We start from the raw sequence: 20,356 nt of genomic DNA on the forward strand, positions 1-20,356 counted from the left end.
ATGAGAGTCAGTGAAAATTAAAGAAGAAAAAAAGCCCGGAGTTGGAGTCGGCATGTTTTCTTACGACTCCGACTCTTTTACCCCAAACTCGGTACGACTCCAACTCCACAGCCCAGGCTTTTTCATTCACATTGCAAGTTTAAATTTTGTTCAGAAAATAAATGAAAGTTGAAAAGTGTGCTTTATGCCCTAGTCTGCCCAACATAAGAACCAAAGAAAAAAAATTTTTTTTTATCACAGTTTGTTAATTACTTTTAACATAATTTGTAAGAACTAGGTTCGCTTTTTTAGTCTTACTGACCGAACTTTTCAGATAGTTTAATTAAAATAAAACAGGTGCGTGCTTTCAAGTTGAATATTTTAACAGGTGTAAATATTTTAGCAAGCCTAGGTTCTTGAAAATAAACTTACGTTATAAAAAGAAGTGATTAGCACTCTTTTCAATAAATATTATTCTATTTTGTTCCCCCCCCCCCGCCCTTTTTTTTTTCTTGTCCTTAAAAAAAGGAAGGGGGTAGAAAGTAATGTAAATTTTTTATGGATATTATTAGAGAAGGCTGGGAGCGGGTGGACCAGTTTTGTCAAAAGCGCTCTCATAGTATCGGATCTAGATTTATTCCGAGCAGGGGGAAATCATGAAACTGCCACCCCTACCCATCTTCCTCAAGCTATTATTGAGTTTCAACGAAAAAAAAACACAGACATGAACTTATCGTCCCCCCCCCCCCCCCCCCCCAGAAGTAGCATCCCGGGACAAGATCCCCGGCTTGTTCCCCCCTAGATCCGACACTGCGCTATCTACGAGTCTTCTGAAATCAGAATATTTAATAGTACACCTTTTCAGCAACCTTGGTTATCTAGCTAATGTATGAGCTTATACTAAAGTTCCCCGTATTGTAAAAATATATAAGGGCAATTTAAAATAACCAGAAAAACTGTTTCAACCGACAGTGATGGATTTACCACGTCACAAATATAGCAATTGCGAGGGGCCCCCAAGACCATACGGGCCACGAATGAGATTCAAAAATGCAGATGATAAATGTTTTTCATAGTTCTGTGATAGGCCTATGTGTGATTGGTAGAGTCCCGAAATGCATTGCGAAGGGACCCCCAAACGTGTAATTCTGCCACTGTCAACCGAAATCATGCCTTTGCTGTTAAAAGGATAACTATGGTTGGTCACTATCAAAATATTGGTAATATTCAGAAATCATAAAAAAGTAACAACGGAATGTCGTTGCTGTAGCTCCGAATATGAAGTCAGATTGATTGCTTAATAGAAAAATAGTTTGAGAACAAATCAAATGCATTTCAAAACATATCACTTTTCTATTGTAAAACGGATATCATGTTTTAAACAACTAAAATTTTCTTTAAAAATTAAAACATTCTATTTACCAAAAATAAAACATTCTATCTACCATTGCGACCATTGGTATCAAAATTTTTTGTCAACCATTGTTATCTTGTTTTAGTGCGGAAAAGATCACTTAATTATTCACTCAATTCACATTAAATTAAACATTGGTATGATGTAATGATAAGTAACAATAATCGAACTGAGTATGAAATTGGGGACTAAGGAATTAAACGCTCTTACGAGATCCTATACTGATCTTAAAAATTACATTTTATAACCTCTCTCACATTAAGATTAAACATTTAACTAACTCCTGAACGCTAATCATCATTCAGTCGATTTCTTTTCTCAACAATTGGAAGAATTTCAGAACAAAATGAGAATTCACCTAATCTCATTAAAGTAGTTGGTATGGTAAGTAAATGGAGCAATCTTTTAATGCAGTCAATTGAATTTTCTAGAACTAGCTTGAAAGGAGAACGGGATTTTCAGGGATTGCCTTTCGGCAAGCGGATAAAAGAAACCTTTCAAGAATGGAAATAGATTTTATAATAGATCAATGAAGGTTTTGTAAAGATACTACATTTAGTATAGTTTTAACTAACTTATTTCAGGTATTCTTTATATACTTTTACTTGCATGTTAAACACCTGCCGTGAAACCAATAAGCAAAAAATGGTTAAAATATTTCCAGTAAAAGCAAGAATTGAAATAGAAAAGTCACTGCGACATTAATCAAAGTAAACAGAAAGGTTTGTCAATAATAATAAAGCGCAGTTTTGCATGAGGGGGACAAAAGGCAATATCAATTTTGAAAAAGCCAAAAAATTTAAAAGTACACTTCTTATCTTTGGTTTATCGATATAGTCTGATAACAGATACTTTCAGTTAAATTTTGCAATAAGCACAGTTCAATTTGAACTACTAAAAAACAAATGAACAATACTACATCAGTAAAAATTTCAATCAGATGTATTTATAACGGGGGAAGATGTTCAATTATATTAAAACTTAAATACCAAATTTTTTCATTCAGTTGTCATCAAAATCAAACTAAAAATAAAAATCTAACTAATGAATTTTCTGATTATAATGATCTATTAATTGTAAGTTTGAAACAGAAGTGCAATTAAAGTGGGAAAAGATACAAAATCAATGAAGTAAAATGGTTTAAAATAATAATTTAAAAAAAGGCTTTAAAAGCAGTAATCCTGAATTTTTAATTACAATTTTAAAAATAAATCGCTTATAAAACAAAGTAACAGACTTTCATTCCAGATTCGTCTTCAACTTCTATAGCTTTTCCGTACCAATAACATAAAGTTTCCAGGTATCGAACAGTTAATGTGTTTGTCAATAATATCATCAAAAAGTATAAAAAATGCATTAAAATGTAACAATTATCATTTATTTTTTGCATTTTGAATTTATATAGCGTTTGCGTTTTTTAGCACTTACGTCTAAAATGGAAGTAAAACATTTTCCATAGTGGAAAATCTATTTTTAACCCCATTTTAATGCTAATTTCGTTTTAATTTTCTCGTGGGTAAGTTTTACTTGCTGATTCAAACCATCCCAGAGGCTCGATTTCTAATTTTCCACGTCTATTATGAGTTTTTCCAATTCGCTAACTTACACCATACTGCTCGCCAACTTATCCGTGACGGGGCAAGTGTACCTGTACAACGCACATGCACAGAAACACACCATTTTTTAAAATAATTTATTAATATAACTTTATTTATCAACAGTTTAAACTTTGCAAAATAAACAAACTTTACAACTTCTAACTGAAATTGAAGTAATAACTTTCACTTCGCGGTACGAGAAACTTTTGGTGCATCGAAAATTGAAATTATTTACGAATAACAACAACTCACGGTCACAATCAACACTATCAAATGATAATAGCAGTACATATATGTTTTACTGCTTATAATTTTTAAATAAGTAACTTTGAACTCCCACAAATATCATTCGAATGTTCTATGAGACAAGACTAGGCATAGAAAATATGTAGCTCCATGAGAAGGAATAAATAATCCTAATCCTTAACTTTTTTTTCGGGGCCTCCTTCGGGAGAAATTGGAATTCTTAAGTTGAGAAAACTGTTTGCTGTCATCAGACCTTGGATTTCCGTTATGCCAAGCTGAGAAGTCTCTTTCTGAGACTGAAGTAACTTCAATTAGTGCAGTACTGCCGTGCAAGCGCAAAAGTCGTATCTGTAGCTGAGTTTAAAAAGAGAAATAGAGAGAGAGAGAGCCGTTTAATGTTATGCGCCTCCATGTATTTGATTCGGATGCAACTTTTTCATTTTTTTTTTTTTTTTTTTTTAATATTTCCTATTAACAAATGACCATGAAAATTTGTAATAAGGTATAATTTTGTAATAAATTAATAATTTTGTAATAAATTAATAATTTTGTAATAATGTTATATGTGACAAAGAAACCACCTAGGGACCGCAACTCAATTTTGATGAAAAGTTTTGATACGACTTTCGTGCTTAGCACGGCTAGTGGTTGCTTTTTTCAACCTCAATGTTTATAAATATTATACTGAATATTCAAATGCTTGATTGATCATTTGTAAGTTTTCTTCTATTTTCATAATTTTATGCGGGGTATTGCTTCAAACGTTATCAGGGGCACCCCGAATTTAAACTTTTGAGATGACAGAAATTCTCAATTTGCAGAATGGAACTCCAAATTTTGCCAAATGATGATAATTTTGCAAAACAAAGCTCCAAATTCTGCCGAATGAGGATAATTTTGCCAAACAGGGCTCCAAATTTTGCCGAATGATGATAATTTTGCCAAACAGAGCTCCAAATTGGTCCAAATGGAGAAAATTTTGCAGAATAGTATGCGTAGCCACGGTGGCTCGACCTGAAAATGCGAGCATCGTGATCCAGCGGGCGTAAGTTGGAGTCAGCCATGAGGCAAATCTCGAGAGTACTTTTCAGAGAAAATCCTAAACAATGCAAAAAATGGTTCGTAAAACAAAAATATTATATACGTATCATTGTCTTATTTTTCTTAATAATTAACTAATAATATAAAGCTAAAGAGTTTGTTTATTTGAACACCCTAATCTCAGGAACTAATGGTTCGAATTGAAAAATAAAATTCTTTTTTGTTGAATAGTCCATTTACTGAGTAAGGCTATAGGTTATTTTTTAAAATAAGATTGATCTAAATATTTGTAATTGCAAATTAAATGTCTAATTTATTGTTTTAGTTCTATGATTTCCTAATAGATGCGAGGTAATTTAAGTTCTATAAATTTCCTAGTAGATCGTGGGGTAAGTTAACTTTTCGAGAAGGCGCTGACCGATAGTGTCGATAGCTGCGAGGAACCATGCCTATGCTACGCTTTCGGGATCAGTGAACATATTTTTGAATGCTTTTTTTTTTTCGATGTTCAGGTACATAATTTGATTTTGTATGATTTTTCTATTGGGTTTTGTTTTCCTTATTTCTTCAACGTTTGTTTTCGCTCTTATAGTTGAAGTAAGTTACTTATCTAAGTAAATTGATTTGTAGTATTATTCAATTGTGATTCTTCTTTGTAACGTTTCTATTCTAGCATTGTTTATCTGGCGAAACACTTTAAATTGCAGGAAAATAAAACGCTTCACTCGGCTTGGCGCGTTAAGCGATGAACTACGTAGTTCAAAGATTATTTTGAGTTTTAAAGCTACTGTTAATATTTTTATGTGTTTTGGCGAATAGTTTTAAGTTCCAAAGAGATTTTAATGGGTCTTTTGAAAAGGTGTGTACTCATTTTAGTTGAAGAAAAATGATCATGTCACATCAGAAGGGGGGCGGGGGTTAAGATATTTTTTGTTCAACGAGTTTCCTTTAACGTCTTAGCTCGGGCACCGCCGGGCGGGAACGGCTAGTTATGAGTAGAGATATACATGCAATTTCATAATATCCACAAATATGGGTAATTTGTATGAATAGAGTTCGCAGAAAAAGAAATACCCAAGTAAATACCCTTTTTGGGTATTCATTGAAAAAGGTATGTCTGGACTGACATGGGCTATACCAATTTTTTAAACTGGAATTTAATTTCATTAGAGGGCACTAAATACTTTTTTAAACCACTTAAATAAAATTACTATAAATATTCATATTAAATTATAACGTAATGCATAAAAAATATTTTCCAGTAAATATATTTGATTTACGTATGTTATTGACGTTCTTGGATTTTATATCTCAATATGTGGGTCATTCTTGGTTTGATTTTTTTTCTGGGAACATTATAATAAAACTGTCATTTAAGCAATTTTGAATATTTTAAAGACGGCATTTTTTTCCCCATTTAATTACATAAATGTACTTTTATGTTTGAAAAAAGACGTTTTTGCTTGTTTTAATGCCCATTATTTTTTTGCCAAAGCATTTATTTATGTCTTCTCTTGTGAAAAACATTAAAATATTAACAGCAAAAAATGTTTGCCTTAAATACAGCCTTTAGTGTATTTTAATATTTCATCATTGGATCATAATAGTGAGAGATAGAAATACACTCAGGCAACTGTATACTATCGCGAAATTTTGCATATAAGATGAGTGACATCTGATATGCAAATGATTCAAGATTGGTGTCAATGCTCATGACCGTTTACCCTATAGTATCGGTGCAATCGAGAAAAAGGTACTATATAAACCAGTACATAATTTAAGATTTATAAATGTTACGATTACATCCCGATTGTTCGAGAACCTTAATGAGTGAAGGATGCCAGGTAGAGAACAATTGGAAAACGTTTCTCACAGTAAAGCGAGTTAGAGAGAGGTTTGATCATCGTCATGAACGTGCGAAAAAACGGGTCTAAAGCGACCAGGAAGACGACGAGGAGAGATGATCGAAGGATCGTGCGGCAAGCACTCGTGGATCCCACAATGACTCGTTAAACCATACAAGCACACGTAGGGGTAGCAGCCCTTGATCGAACCATTTCTAGATGTCTTGTGGAAGCGAATCTGCTGTCCAAGTGCCCTTTTCATGTACTCCCTTTAAAACCAACACATAGGCAACTTAGTCTACAATTGTGCGAAGCCGAAGCGATGTGGAATGTCACTGTCTGGCAAAAGGTGGTATTCTGTGATGAATCCCGGTTCATTTCGGGGTCAGAGGATAACCACGCACGGGCGTGGAGACGCCCTGGATATAAGTACCATTCCACCCATTCTGTCGCATAACACACTGCCCGCACAGCGGGGTCATAGTGGTCTAGGGGGCCATAGCCTATAAGAGTCGGTCCACTCTAGTTGTGGTACGTGGAACCTTAACGGACCAGCGTTGGGTTAATGACATCCTGCAACAAAATGTAGGACCGTTCCAAAATGGTCTCCTAGGGACAATTTTCCAGCGAGATAGTGCTCGCTTGCATACAGCTAGAGTTGCTCAAAACTTCTTACGTCCTTTTGAGACTTTTCCATGGCCAGCCCGTTCCCCCTACTTATCCTTTATAGAGAACGCATGAGATCAGCTGAAACACCAGATGCCCACGTACTACTCTGTGAAGCATTTAAAAATGGCTGTTCAAAATTTGTGGGTCCATCTGCCTGAGGACCATATCAGACTTTTAATTAGCTACCGGACCGTGTTGCGGCATCTATTGCAGTAAAAGGAGATCCAACGCGCAATTTAAGTAGCATTGTATTTATCTAATTTTTTTAGCCAGTATTTGTATTTTTCTCAATTGTTTAGATTTTGGGATCAAGTGTATCTCTCACCTGTATTATTCTGTATATTAAATTTCACTTCAATCCAATGTTTCCTTCTTGGGCTCTATTTCCAATGTTCCTGAGTGTACATTAATTCTCTCTGATGGAATCATGGCAATGACCGCGAGAACCGAGTTTCAAAAACTGGTTCAGCAATAACCAAAACTATTTATAGTTTTTTGTCAGTGCACTACAAAAAGAAAAATAGGACCCTGAGCGCGCAATCAAAAATCAAGAACCTTCAAATCATTACGTTGGTTAATGTGTGCTAATCGAAATCAACGACTATATCTTTTTCGAATTGAAGTACTAACGCGATGAAATTACTTAATTGCAATGCTTCAGTATGGTTCGGTACAAAGTTGAAACCAACCGTGAAGCACACTAAGCAAAAATTCTTTAACTGCAAGTCACTTGCCTGACTTTCTCCTAAACATCATGCATCCAGTAATTCAAAGAAATGCCTAATATGCCAACCTTGATAACTTGTGATTGATCCTAGCAGTGGACGATAGTCAACATAAAAAGAGTTAGCTTACTGAATAATACTCAAGGCAAGAGATCATCCATCAAGAATTACTTCTACGGCTAGAAGAGAATTTTATCCACTACGTGTTTAAAGTAATTCCTCCCACTTCAATGATATGCAAAATATGATTTTTTTTTTTCTTTTTGCATTCCTGCAAACTAAACCAATGCCAATGTTTCATTCTTACAAGTCCCATCCGATTTAGCCGGTTGAATGAATTGTGGTCAGTCAATCTGCTGAAAGCTGGAGAAATGAAAAAGGTGGTGGCAGGTTGAAAGAACGTCTTTCAACCTGCAACCATCAATACCAGAACGAAGTTACATGTCCAACATGCAATTCTTAAATCAAAACGTAGAAACTAGTTTATAAATATTAAGTAATTGTATCTGTAAATATATATTGTAAATGTGTAACTATCGCACTTGACTGGGTGGATGAGCATTACATTGCAAACAGTTGCACAGTGCATTTTTATTGCGCAGAGTAAAACAGGACTATAAAAGAAGAAATACTGCAATGTCCAAAAAACGATTAAAAAAGTTAAATTTTGGTTAACTCCAAGAATTTTAACGGCTTATGTGCAAAACTAAAAATTGTAAAGGGAAGTAAATAGCTTTAAAGATATATCAAAAGTGTGTTAAAAGGAAGCATTCTAATGGTATTGAAACGAAAAAAAAAATTAATATTTATATTTTTGTAAAATGATTTGAAATTTGACCCCCTCCCCCTTTTTATTTTTAACTTTGAGGCTCATGTGCGATCTAAAATACAAAAATATTAACTGTTTAAGCTATTTTTCTCACATTCAGGATGCCGAAATTCATTCATTCATTCATTCATTCACTTATTTATTTATTTTTTGCTGTTAGTAGTCGCTTATCGGAAATATCAATCTTTCGGCTCATCCTAACTAAAAATATTTAGTACTGACTTTTCTTTTTATTCCATAAATTATGCAATATGAATTTTTTTCTTTTTTTTTCTCTAACATGTTTCATTTATTCTTTTCGTGCATAACACTTTGTCTATATATTCTGAAATTCACTTTCCAAGTTTAGGGGTTGAAGTGAAAAGTTTTTAATTTTTGTACACCAGTTCGTATACACTATTTGTAAACACTTGAAAGATTCAAGTGTGATATAATATGTTTGATAGTTTAAGAGAAAACGTTTAAGTTATATGCCGAAATAATTAGCGACTACATTTAATGTCTTTAAAAGTTGTAGTTAAAACATGTCATTCATTTAAAAGCCTTTATGTACGATATATTTTCGTTGTGAGCCTCTTTGCTGCTGTTTCAATATCAACAGAAAATTGGATTATCTTTTCAAAATCATAATGTCCACCATCAGCGAATTACGAGACAATTTGCATAAAAAGGCATTTGGAAAACTTTCTACCCTTCTGAGATCAAAACGAGCGCAAGTATTTCATTGTTACTGCATAACATTAGACTTACTCAAAAGAGCTGCATTAAACTACATTTGGCTTCAATCCAAAGTGCTACTTAACTGCTTTGGGGTTTCCAAAACCCAGTGAGTTATTTAAGTGCGCCTTGCTAGTTTCATGAGAAATGCATGTCTCGTCTTTATTCATTTAATGAGTTATGATTCCATGCTCTCTAGAGAATTTTTTTTTTAATATCAAATTGCGTGAGAAAGATGGGTAATATAATTCGGAGATAAACGCTATTACATTGCTTTGAAAGTGTTAATATGTGACGAAATATTTAATTTTTCTACCTTATTTCATCAGGAGAGCCCCGAACTATTTCCAATTTGTTCAATTTCAAAAGGCTTAGTCATCTTAACCATTTCACTATGCCCCACATTTCTCTACTTATTAATTTAAAGATATAAGCATAATCGAAAAACTGTTTTACATATTCTAAAGATAATACAATATGTAAGCAATCATTGCTAAATGAAGTTTGTGAGAACTCAAACAGGCTTTAGTTTATTTATTAGTCAGAAAATGTCTGGAATTTGAAATTGGGAAAAGCCGTGAATTGCAGAAACGAACAATTTACCAAAAAAAAAAAATCTCGATCGTAAAAACGGATCATTTTTAAATACTAGTTAGGAATGGTCATGCCACTTTTTTTGAAAATATTCGGTTTGAAATGAACGACGAAATGCAAACTCAAGATAACACTTACCGGAAACTCAAGAGAAGGGATCAAATAGGATTGGAAGTAGTATTTGTCTAACCGCGTTGTTATTTTTAACAAAAAAGAAACTCATGATCGCCACTTTTGATTCTTTGGAGCCATTTTCAATGAAATGGTCGCCAGTTGGCGACTGGCGACCGCTGATCTAGAGCTTTAACATATAAATACATCTAATGAAAAGAGAGATTCGAGCAGATAAAAACTGCAATAGTGTAATTTTGTTTCCAAATTTGCCGAATCGTTAGACAAAATTTACCGAACAATGATTTTTTTGGAAGGTTTCACGACCTCTACCTGTATCATGCTGCTCTTGGATGACAGCATTTTTATAACTGAAAATAAATTCGAGTTGTTGGTAAGTTCATACAATTTGTCACTGTTTCTTCAAACTATCGACACTGAGAGTTTTACGCAATTATATGGTAGAATGTCGCGTTTGTCCTTAAAAGACAGCAGATGTGATAAAGACTAAGAGTTGTTTGACACTGATAACTTTAGATGGGATAAAGTCAAGTCTCTATATCATTAAGTTCTACAGGTGTGATAAGTTTATGGAAAACAAATTCAGTTCAAAATACATTTGAACTCGCTTACTACAAGCCCGACGAGTCCCGACTTAACGAGAACCCAAATTCAAAGTGGAAATCAGAAATACTTAGCTAGCAGACTGTTAAGTCTATAGAAGCATAACTTGCTTTTAATGAACAAACCCGGTTTGAGGCGAGCAACATTTTAGTGAGTCATAAAATTTCTATTGACATCCAGCATAGTGATGAGTAATAAATCCTTAAAAGAAGTGACGATGGCATTTTTTTAGTATTATTTGCTTAAGTTATGAAGTACCGTATAAGCGCGGGGTACTTTGACCCACATTTTTGAGCTTTTCTCATCTGAAATTAACTTTTGAACACTGATCACTTTGTTTCAAAGTATTATCATCCTTTTTAATTGTTTTTTATTTGGAGCAATATTACCCTTACGTTTGGGTTAATTTTGCTCAAAGTGGTTTTCACTATTTAAAATCACTGTAGAACTAACTAGTGCTAAAGGAAGACATGTGCTCATAGGAAAAACTATTTATTTGAAAGAAAAATATATTTTTTACAACAAGTTTGAGTCACACATAGTTGTTTTTAGGAAAATTAAATTTTTTTAAAGATTTGTGTTTATAGTATTTAGTTACTGTAAGACTAACTATTGTAGAACTAACTAGTGTCAAAAGAAGACATGCGCTTATAGGAAAAAAGTATTTATTTGAAAGAAAAATATATTTTTTACAAGTTTGAGTCACACATAGTTATTTTTAGGAAAATTAATTTTTTTAAACATTTGTGTTTATAGTACTTAGTTATTGTCACAGAAATTGTCGACGGAGAACGGTCATCTTTTTTATCAGTTTTGGAGGTTGAATAATTTTACTAAGATAACACCGCTCGTAAAACAAAGAATCTTAAATTTTCGGTCACTTACAAAACTTTTTGATGAGTTCCATGCTCTCATCATTGGCTCCTTCTTCTCTCGCATGAACAGTCATCCCAGGAAATCTGAGCTCATTCCATTCTACAGTAACTAAGTTCCAAAAAACTTTTTAACAAATTTAACAATATATATATTTGTTTTGTTTCCACTGGGGCCGTGTAAGAGGAAGAGGCCATTAGGCCATAACCAGACCTAATGCGCTCCCCGACAAGGCATCAGTCTTTCATGTGCCACCATTACGGCGCTGATGCATGACACAAGTAGTTTTTGACGCCCAGTTTCCACCAGTTGGAGGCACCTGGACTCTCTTTGATGCTAAATTGCACAAGGAATTTCATTTTGCTGAGGGAATTCTAAGTCAAACGAGCATCTTGAAAATCCGCCGACTGACCATCTCAGGCAGGCTAGAACCTGGGTTGGTAGAAGGCCAGCGCCCCCCCTTATCATCACGCCACCAGCCGGCTACATATACACTATATAACCAAAAGTATTGGGACATTTTCAAATATTAACATTTTTACGGCTTTCTCGAGAACTAAGAGACCAATTGCTCTGTAAGTTTCTCGCATAAAGTCACAGCAGTCATTTTCCAATAAAAATTGAATCTACTATTCGTTTAAGGGACCAGCAACAAATTGAGAAAACAAAATAGGTTTTTGATCATCCTTTATTGTAAAAAGCTGGGAATAAGCTATAAATTTCAGAAATAAGTTAACAAACTAAGAAGAATTAATTTTTATGTTTTCGTGCAAGAATCTCCTATACCCACGTAGATATAAGCATTTCTTTCAAAAATAAATTTTATTTGAAGGTTTTCGGTTCATAACGCGCAGAGTTTCCTGTCAAACGTTACTAAACTTCTAAAATATTTGATATCATACAAATGAAACATATTAATAAAATTTGAAATTAAAAGATTGAAAATTTAATGAAGTATGAATGTTAAAAGCAATTAATTTTAAAACTGCGCATGCGCGAAAGATAGCAATTTATAACCTTCATAATCCTTCATAATGAAGTTTTTTATGTGTATTTTTCAGATATGAGAGTAGATCGTAATGTATATATCATACCGATAGGTAATTAGTGTGTCTCTATCTAGATTTTTTTTTCTACTACCAAGTGTCAAAATGACGCGACGCTTTGACAAAACATCGAAAAACTCTCAAAGATTTAAAATTTTTATTTGATGTCATCTGTCTTTTGATAACAAATAAAACGTTTGAATAATTTAAGTAAGGCTTTTGCAGTGATTTTCAATTTCGCTCTTTGATTCTTTTGCAGGGATATTTTGATAATTAGGACATTCGCGATTAAAGAATGGAAGGGTGAAACTTTGAGGTTATAGGTATTTTTTGATTCCCAATTTTGAAAAAAAAAAAAGTGTCAAACAAGAAAAAAAAAGAAAAGAAAAGAAAGACAAGAAAGAAAAAGAAAACGAAATTCTGGATAGTGACATTCCGATTATACCTCTGGCAGTTTCGGTGGGACAAGGTGCTTTTTTTTTTTCATGGGAGAGGGGGATGCACCATGTGAAACTAGCAAAACATTTCTCATTTTGCCAATTTTTGCCGAAATATGATTTGATGACGACATCGCATTATCCGTTGTATCTTTTGGCATTGCAGAAACTTTACTGGATGGATGCTTGAAATCCACGCCATTGTATTGTAAAGTTGAAAAGGTTCATCTAAAACATGTACGTCCAAATGCTTGCAAGCTTCATTTGCTGACGAATTCTCAGACCCATTGTCAGATATCGACGAATGAAAATTTGCTGTCTATGAAAATTTTGAATGCATAAAATTGTTCACTAATTTCAGCACTATCGTTGATTCGAGAAAATGTTCTCATTGACCGCGATGTACGCACACGATACATGCATCATGCGTGGCTGGCAGAAAGAGCCATATTTGGCAGCAAAAAATGTGAAAAGGTTAACGATTTATAAACTTCGAGTTACGACCTGGCGACTTGGCATCATACAAAACCATCGATACAGTTTGCGATTCTGACGAAGCTGTAAACTATCTAACAGTTTTTGAATCCTAGAAATAATTTATGTGGCAGAACAAGGTCTGCCGGGTCATCTAGTAATCTTTACTAATAATAAAGCTGAAAGTCTCTCTGTCTGTCAGACGCGCATAGCGCTGAGACCGTTCGGCCGATTTTCATGAAATTTGGCACAGAATCAGTTTGTAGCATGGGGGTGTGCACCTCGAAGCATTTTTTGAAAATTCGATTTTGTTCTTTTTATATTCCAATTTAAAAAAAAAATTCCCGAGGAAATTATCACATCGTGGACTAATAAATTACGGAATTATCATAACGTGGAACCGTAACACGGGCAAGCAAATGAATATAGCCAATTGGCGAGAAATTCATCATCCATTTTTTGTTAATATACAGGCAAACCAAATGACCTTTTCATTTTCTACTACGGCCAAAGCGGTGCGGGTACCACTAGTATGTATATAAAACTAGACAAAGATACCGTGTGAGAAAATTCTAGTTCTTCAAATAATGCAGCGAATCGTTAAAGTTTGAGGACTCTACTTTAGAGGGCACCAGGCAATGGTATTCAGAAGGGGTCAGTGGATCCGTACCCTTTACCCAAGAAACGAATTTGTCTTGAGAAAGCGAAGTTTTTTTAACAAAAAGAAAAGCAAATAATGTTGGGAGAAAAATCTCAATTCGTTCAACGAAAAATCTTTAAATTAAAAATTGTTAACACATGCAGGTTATTATTGCTTTGAAAACTAAGTTATTCACTCTTTCTTTCACTCCTTCCCCTTTTTCCCCGTTAGTCAATCTGAATAGAAGGGTCTTCAAAATGTTTCTCTCCTTAACTCTTGTTCCCTGCGAGAAATTTAAAATAAGTTTTAGTTGTTCGGTTGGACGGTTGGAGTAATAATAGAAAAATGATTTCCTAAAAACATATTTATTTGAGCGGTTCTTTTTTTTTTGGGGGGGGGGGGGTCATTATAAAAGGTAGTAACACAATTATAAGTTTAAAAAACATTTAATGACAGTTTAAAAAAGAAAAAAAAATGAAAAACCCGGGGATAATCCGACCGCCAATAATCGGGAGTTTTCTGTATAAACCATCCACATGCAGCTTACACACACATACTCAAGGGTTTAAAAAATTATCCTTGAAACTTTCTTCATATTGAGACAGGGGTGCCCATCCCCCCCAAGCTCAATGGCGCAAATCCCCCCCCCCAAAAAAAAAATTTTCTCGCTTTCGAATCGGGTTAAATATAACAGTTTTTAGAGTGTGCAATTTCCAGCCAAATTCATGGGGGGGGGGGGGGGGGGGTAGCGCTACTAAATAGCATTTGAACTGAAATTCGAGTATTATTGGATTGTTGATCTGCCTTGCCTTCCCAAATTTTACAACGTGCACCTTGAGTAAACAAATTTTGGGTACCCCTGAATTTTGCTACACCTTTTTTTTTTTCAAACAATTTTTTGAACAATTACAAGAAGAGTAGATTCAACTTTCTGGCTTGGATGGAGTTGTTACTGGATGTATACAATATGAATCTATAAAATATGAATCTTATTTTATTGTCACTTAGATAGGGGTTCCGGGGGTTTCTCCTCCGGAAAATTTTCGAAATTGTAGTTTTAAAACCACAGTTTTAGACGATCTCTGGTGATGTTTAGGGGATAAAAAGTTTTGTGTGCCCTTCCCGGTAATTTTTCAATATTGAAACTTAAAAAGCGCAATTGTAGACAGTTTAACGTTGTGTGAAAGAGGGCTTTTCCTTTATTTTCAAAATTGCAGTTCTAAAAACGCAGTTTTAGACTATCTGTGGTAATGTTAGGGAAATAAGAGATCCTAGAGCTTGCCCCAGGAAAATTTTCAAAATTAAAGTCTTAAAAACGCTATCTATGGTTAGGGGAAAAGCAGTTTTCTGAAATTGAAGCTCTAAAATCGCAGTTGTAGCCGACCTTTGTGACATTAAGAAAACGAGTTTTCGGAAGCTCTCCCAGAATTTTCTAGAAAGTGAAGCCCTGAAAACCAAATTTAACACGATTTTTAATGATGTTGACGAGAGTAGGGGGGAGGGAGAGGGGCGCTCCACTTAAATTTTCGAACTTGCAGCTTTAAAAACGCAGTTTTGATAGATCTGGATAATGTTAGTGGAAGGTGAATTTCGGTGCCATTCCCCCGGCAATTGTTTGAAATTGATACTCCAAAAACGCAATTCTAGGCTTGTCTTTAATCATGTTAAGGAAAGAGGGGGGAATCAAGGGCTCTCTCCTATTAATTTTTCAAAATTGCAGTTCGACAAACGCAGTTTTAGATAACTCTTGATGATAAAGAGGGTGTTATTCTGGCGCTACAGTGGGGGACGCTCTCCTGGAAATTTTCCATAATTGAAGTTACATATCCAAAAAAGATGAATTAGACACACCGTGACAGATATGTTTCGAAAATCCTCAAACATGGATTCAGCTATTCAGCACACATCGAAAATCAGAACTCGAGAATTTTAATGAATGAAACATCCTTCTACACATATCAGATATAGAAGAAAGTAAATATGATTACGAAACATAACTTAAAAACCTTAAGAACAGACTGTTCTACCTCCATCAGCGAAAATTAACATCACTGAAAGTTTTAATAAAAATCATCTAATGATAAATTGAAACAATCAGTTTAAAAATGGTAGAGAAGGTGGGAGTAAAGTGAAATGAGAGAGAGAAAAAAACATTCTTCACAAGCTTAAGCTCGTTAATGAGGAAAATATATTAATTGTCAATTGGAGGGATAAAAAATATGTTATTCGCAAACTTCAAAACTAGTTCTTAACAATTGTCGAGATGCAAATGAATCAATGGAAGACTAGAGCATACTGGTCAGAATTATTACAAACAATAAAACATTTTTGGCCTCTCTCCCTCTCATTATTTTTACACACGCATTCATCATGCAGAATTGTGCTACTTCCTGAAAATTTATAAAAAAATTTAAAAGAAATCAAATCGTCTGACCCAGCTTTGAAACGGACACTTACTCCATGCCGTCTGTGATGTTCTCTTCATTGTAAAAGAGACACGGTCATTAAATTTTAGAAAGAGTACCAGGGCCGTCGCTAGGTTAAAAAAAACCGGAGAGGGGAGGGAGGTACGCTTTTGGCGGCCCGTTAATTGTTTCAAGCGCATGTTCCAATATGCAGAGAGGGAGAAAGAAGATTTGGCTTCTGGTTTAGCAGGGATAGTCATATTACTAGACCTTAGTACTAGTAATATAAATTTAATCGTAAGGATAATATTCAATCAGAATTAGGAGGTGTCGGAGGGCTACCTTCTTGCATTATTTCGAAATTGAAGACTTAAAAACGCAGTTTTATACTATATTTTAAGTTTGGGAGGAAGGAAGAGAGGAGGTCCAGGATAGCCTCTCCCGATAATTTTTCCAATTCTAAGTTCTCAACACAATCGTACGTTATATTTAATTATGTTCAGAAGAGGGGATCTGGGGCTCACCCTCTGGAATTTTCAAGATTGTTATTTGAAAAACAGTTTTAGACGACCTATACTGATGTCAAGAGAGGAAAAGACTCGGTCATCGTTCTACAATTTTTCAAAATACAAACTTCAAGCACGTATTCCCAATTGTGAATTATTTGTGATTGTGACACGTAAAGGGGAGTCTAGAGGCTCTCCCTCGGGAAAAATCTGAAAATTGTAGTTTGAAAAATGCAATTTTAGATGATCTATGGTGATATTAAAGGGTAGAAAAATGCGCCCCCCCCCCCCCCACCGAAATTTTTTTTAATTTTGAAGCCTTAAAAACACGATTGTAGACTTTTTTTGATTAAAACTTAGTGCACCGCCAGTTTCTTGAAATTAAAGCTCCGAAAACGTAATTTAAGCCAACCTTCGATGAAAGAGGGATGGGGAGTCTTGAAGGGGCTCGAGACCAGAAATGTTTCGGAATTGAAGCACTAAAAGCGAGATTTAAGACATTTTTCGATGATGTTGGCGAGAGAGAGGGTGGGGGGGGGGGGGGGGGTCATTCTCTCGAGAAAATTTCGATCTGTTGAAACCGCAGTTTTAGAAGATTTTCGGTGATGTTAATGGGTGGAGAGATTCGGAGTCCTCCCCTGGCAAATTTTCAAAATTAAATTCAGTTAACGCAATCGTAGACGATTTTAAATACTGTTAGAAAAATAGAAGGTTTTGGAGATCTCCCCCGAAAATTTTTCTGAACTGAAGCCTTAACAATGAAATTTTTGAGAATCTTCGGTAATATTTGGAGAACGACAGTTTTGGGACACCTCAGGAAGTTTTTTTTTTAATTTTTTTAATTAAAGTCCAAAAGACGAAATTGATTCGACCTTGAATGATGACGAATGATTAATTGAGAGGGCGTTTCTCGGAGGTTACGTTGAGAGCACTCTCACAGCTTTTCGAAATTGCAGTCCTAAATACTTAGGTGTAATCCATCTTTAATCACGTTAGGATATGGGATTGGGTTTGAGATTGTTTTCCCGGTATTTTTTCAAAACCCAAGTTTTAAAAACTCACTTCTAGGCCAGCTTTGGGGACGTAAAAAGAAATGTCTGGAGTTCCTCAGTCTTCCTTTCAGTTTGGTTACGTCCCTCCTATCTTCATTGGAAATTTCAATAATTGATGAACATATTGTGGTAATATTTTTTTTCCAATTTTCCTTTGCCAAACACGATAATTTGCTTGGATTTTCCATAGTCAAGTTTTCAATTTTCCGCACAATATTTTTTTTTTCTTGCAATACAAGCATTTGCGGCCTTAGAAAAAGGACTTTTAACATTTTGAAGGGAAGTGGTAATTTTCTGCGATACCTTAGGTCTCTATTCCACTTCGTTTTATTTTAAATGTACACCTGTATCTCTTGATCAAACTTTGATTTACGTCCGATTTTTACATTCAAACATTTAGAATTGGTGTGAGTATTCATTATAATACTTTGAATCTCTCTTTGCACTTAACTGTTTTTTTTTCCCTCTATCTCTCTATTTCAAATTATTTCGGCGACCAATACATTTTTCTCCACTTAACAATGATTTTCAGGACATCATTTTTCATCAAAAAAAAAAAAAGGATATACATATGGGAATGTTTCAGCGACCCCTATTCTATGGGCTGTCCTATTTATTTATGTATTTTTATATTAATTATTTTTTTTTTAAACTGCAGAACCACGAAGCATGGTTTTGTATAACCAGGGCCACCGAGATACAAGGCGTGCAACATGTTAGTTTGGTCACCTGTCCTCCTTTCCATTATCCAAATTTTGCTCTATGCACAATGTCTATAATTCGCGCCGAGACCATAGTTTCCGACTTGGCAGACATACGCACTCTGCGGCCTAGTGAAAAGTGTACTGTACTGATTACTTTTTTTTTTTTTTTTTTTTGTGTTAATAAAAATGTTTGAAGCGTACATTTGCGCGTCCCATACTTAGATACTCTTAATAAAAGAGAATCATGGATGTTCTTAAATTGTATTTTAAGATTACATTTTCTATTCAAATTTGACAGAAAAAATACTTTTTGTCACTATTATTTCACTTGATCATTTATAAATTACTATTTTAATTTTTTAAAGCAACGAAGAGTTTTCCTTTTTCTTCGTTAGTTGCATCGCTAAAATGAAATTGTCGGCCACACTTCTGAAAAACGGGGGCTTGCTACGGCGACGGCCCTGAAAAAGTACGCGGAAAAAGTATCATTAATGCTTCTATTTCTTGTTGAATGAGTTTAAATATTTTTTGTTTCCAAAATTTAAAAATTTCATGTTCTAAATTAAAAAAAAGTTCTGGAAAAAAAATCCCCCCCAAAAATTTTGATGGCGCAACTTGCGCCATAATCCCCCCTTGTGGGCACCCCTGTATTGAGACAGCATCCGAGAATTTAAGAAGAAAATTATGTTTTCTATTTAGTATTTTTAGTTACCAATAGATAGCAGCACTATATTCTACCTCCTACCCAAGACTTAAAGAGGATGGTTGCTAACGCAGAAGTTCATGGTACAAAAAGTTTACGACAGGGAAAAGTTTCCATAAGAAATTAATGTTCTTAACGAATTTTTTTTTCATCTACAGATATGTTATATGTTGCAAATAAACTATTATAAAAAAATTCTGCTACAATTCTGTAACGGTATTTTAAATTAAATTACTTATGACAAAGAAAAAACACAGCGCACAAAATATTATGCATCATCTAAGTTTGTCAAGATTGATTAGGAATCAACGAGCACTAATTGCAGCTGTGAACAAGCTAAACAATCAAGATAAATAAATTAACACTACGAAATAGAACTAAGAACTCCAAGCACAGAGCTGAATTTTTGTGTCTATGTGCATTTGTATTATACTTATTCTCAACCTATCGTGGCCCATTAGCTCAGTTGGTTAGAGCGTCGTGCTAATAACGCGAAGGTCGTGGGTTCGATCCCCCCATGGGCCATGCTTTTTGACTAACTCTTTTGACAACTCTATCATTGAGATTCAACATTTATTTGTCTAGGTTTTTGAAAACACTAATCATTTTAAAAGAATTTCTTTACAATAATCGTTTTGGCCGTTGTGCCGATAAAAGTCTTGAATAGTTTTACAATACGTTTCTGTCAGAAAAATCCTTTAAAGTTTTTATCTCTGCATTTGGGAAGCACGAGGTTACGACAGAGAAAGAGCAAAGGGAGGGGGGGGGGGGTAAACTTGCCCCCCCCCCCCCCCCGCCCCGACACAGTCGACTCTTGTCAGTCAGTATATACAGTCGACTCTTGATAACTCGAATCTTCATAACTTGAATCTTTCTTTAGCTCGAATTTTTTAATCGGTCCCAAAATAATTTAGTGTTTTCAATACGAAGTTGTCTCTATATCTCGAATGTACTCCTTTTGAGTCGACGTTTTTACGAAGTTTCGTTTTCATTTTATGCATAAAAATGCAGCCAAAATAAGAAAAAAAAAATTGTTTTTAATTTTTTTTCCTTTAACACATTGCTTTGCTTATCAGCATTATGTATACAGTTAACAGTAGTGCTCCTTATGCGCATAGTGTTGCA

General features: G+C 34.6%; 1 protein-coding gene and 1 non-coding gene across 3 annotated transcripts in view; both read left to right on the forward strand.

Moving 5' to 3' along the window:
- The window catches only part of LOC129231868 (cytochrome P450 3A8-like), a 220,151-nt gene that overhangs the window by 167,740 nt on the left and 32,055 nt on the right, over positions 1 to 20,356 (forward strand). The window lies entirely within an intron of this gene.
- Trnai-aau (transfer RNA isoleucine (anticodon AAU)) lies at positions 19,683 to 19,756 on the forward strand. Its single transcript has one exon. It is a non-coding gene; the product is annotated as a tRNA-Ile (tRNA).

The sequence above is a fragment of the Uloborus diversus genome, chromosome 10, assembly GCF_026930045.1.
Source record: "Uloborus diversus isolate 005 chromosome 10, Udiv.v.3.1, whole genome shotgun sequence".
Classification (NCBI taxonomy): Eukaryota; Metazoa; Arthropoda; class Arachnida; order Araneae; family Uloboridae; genus Uloborus; species Uloborus diversus.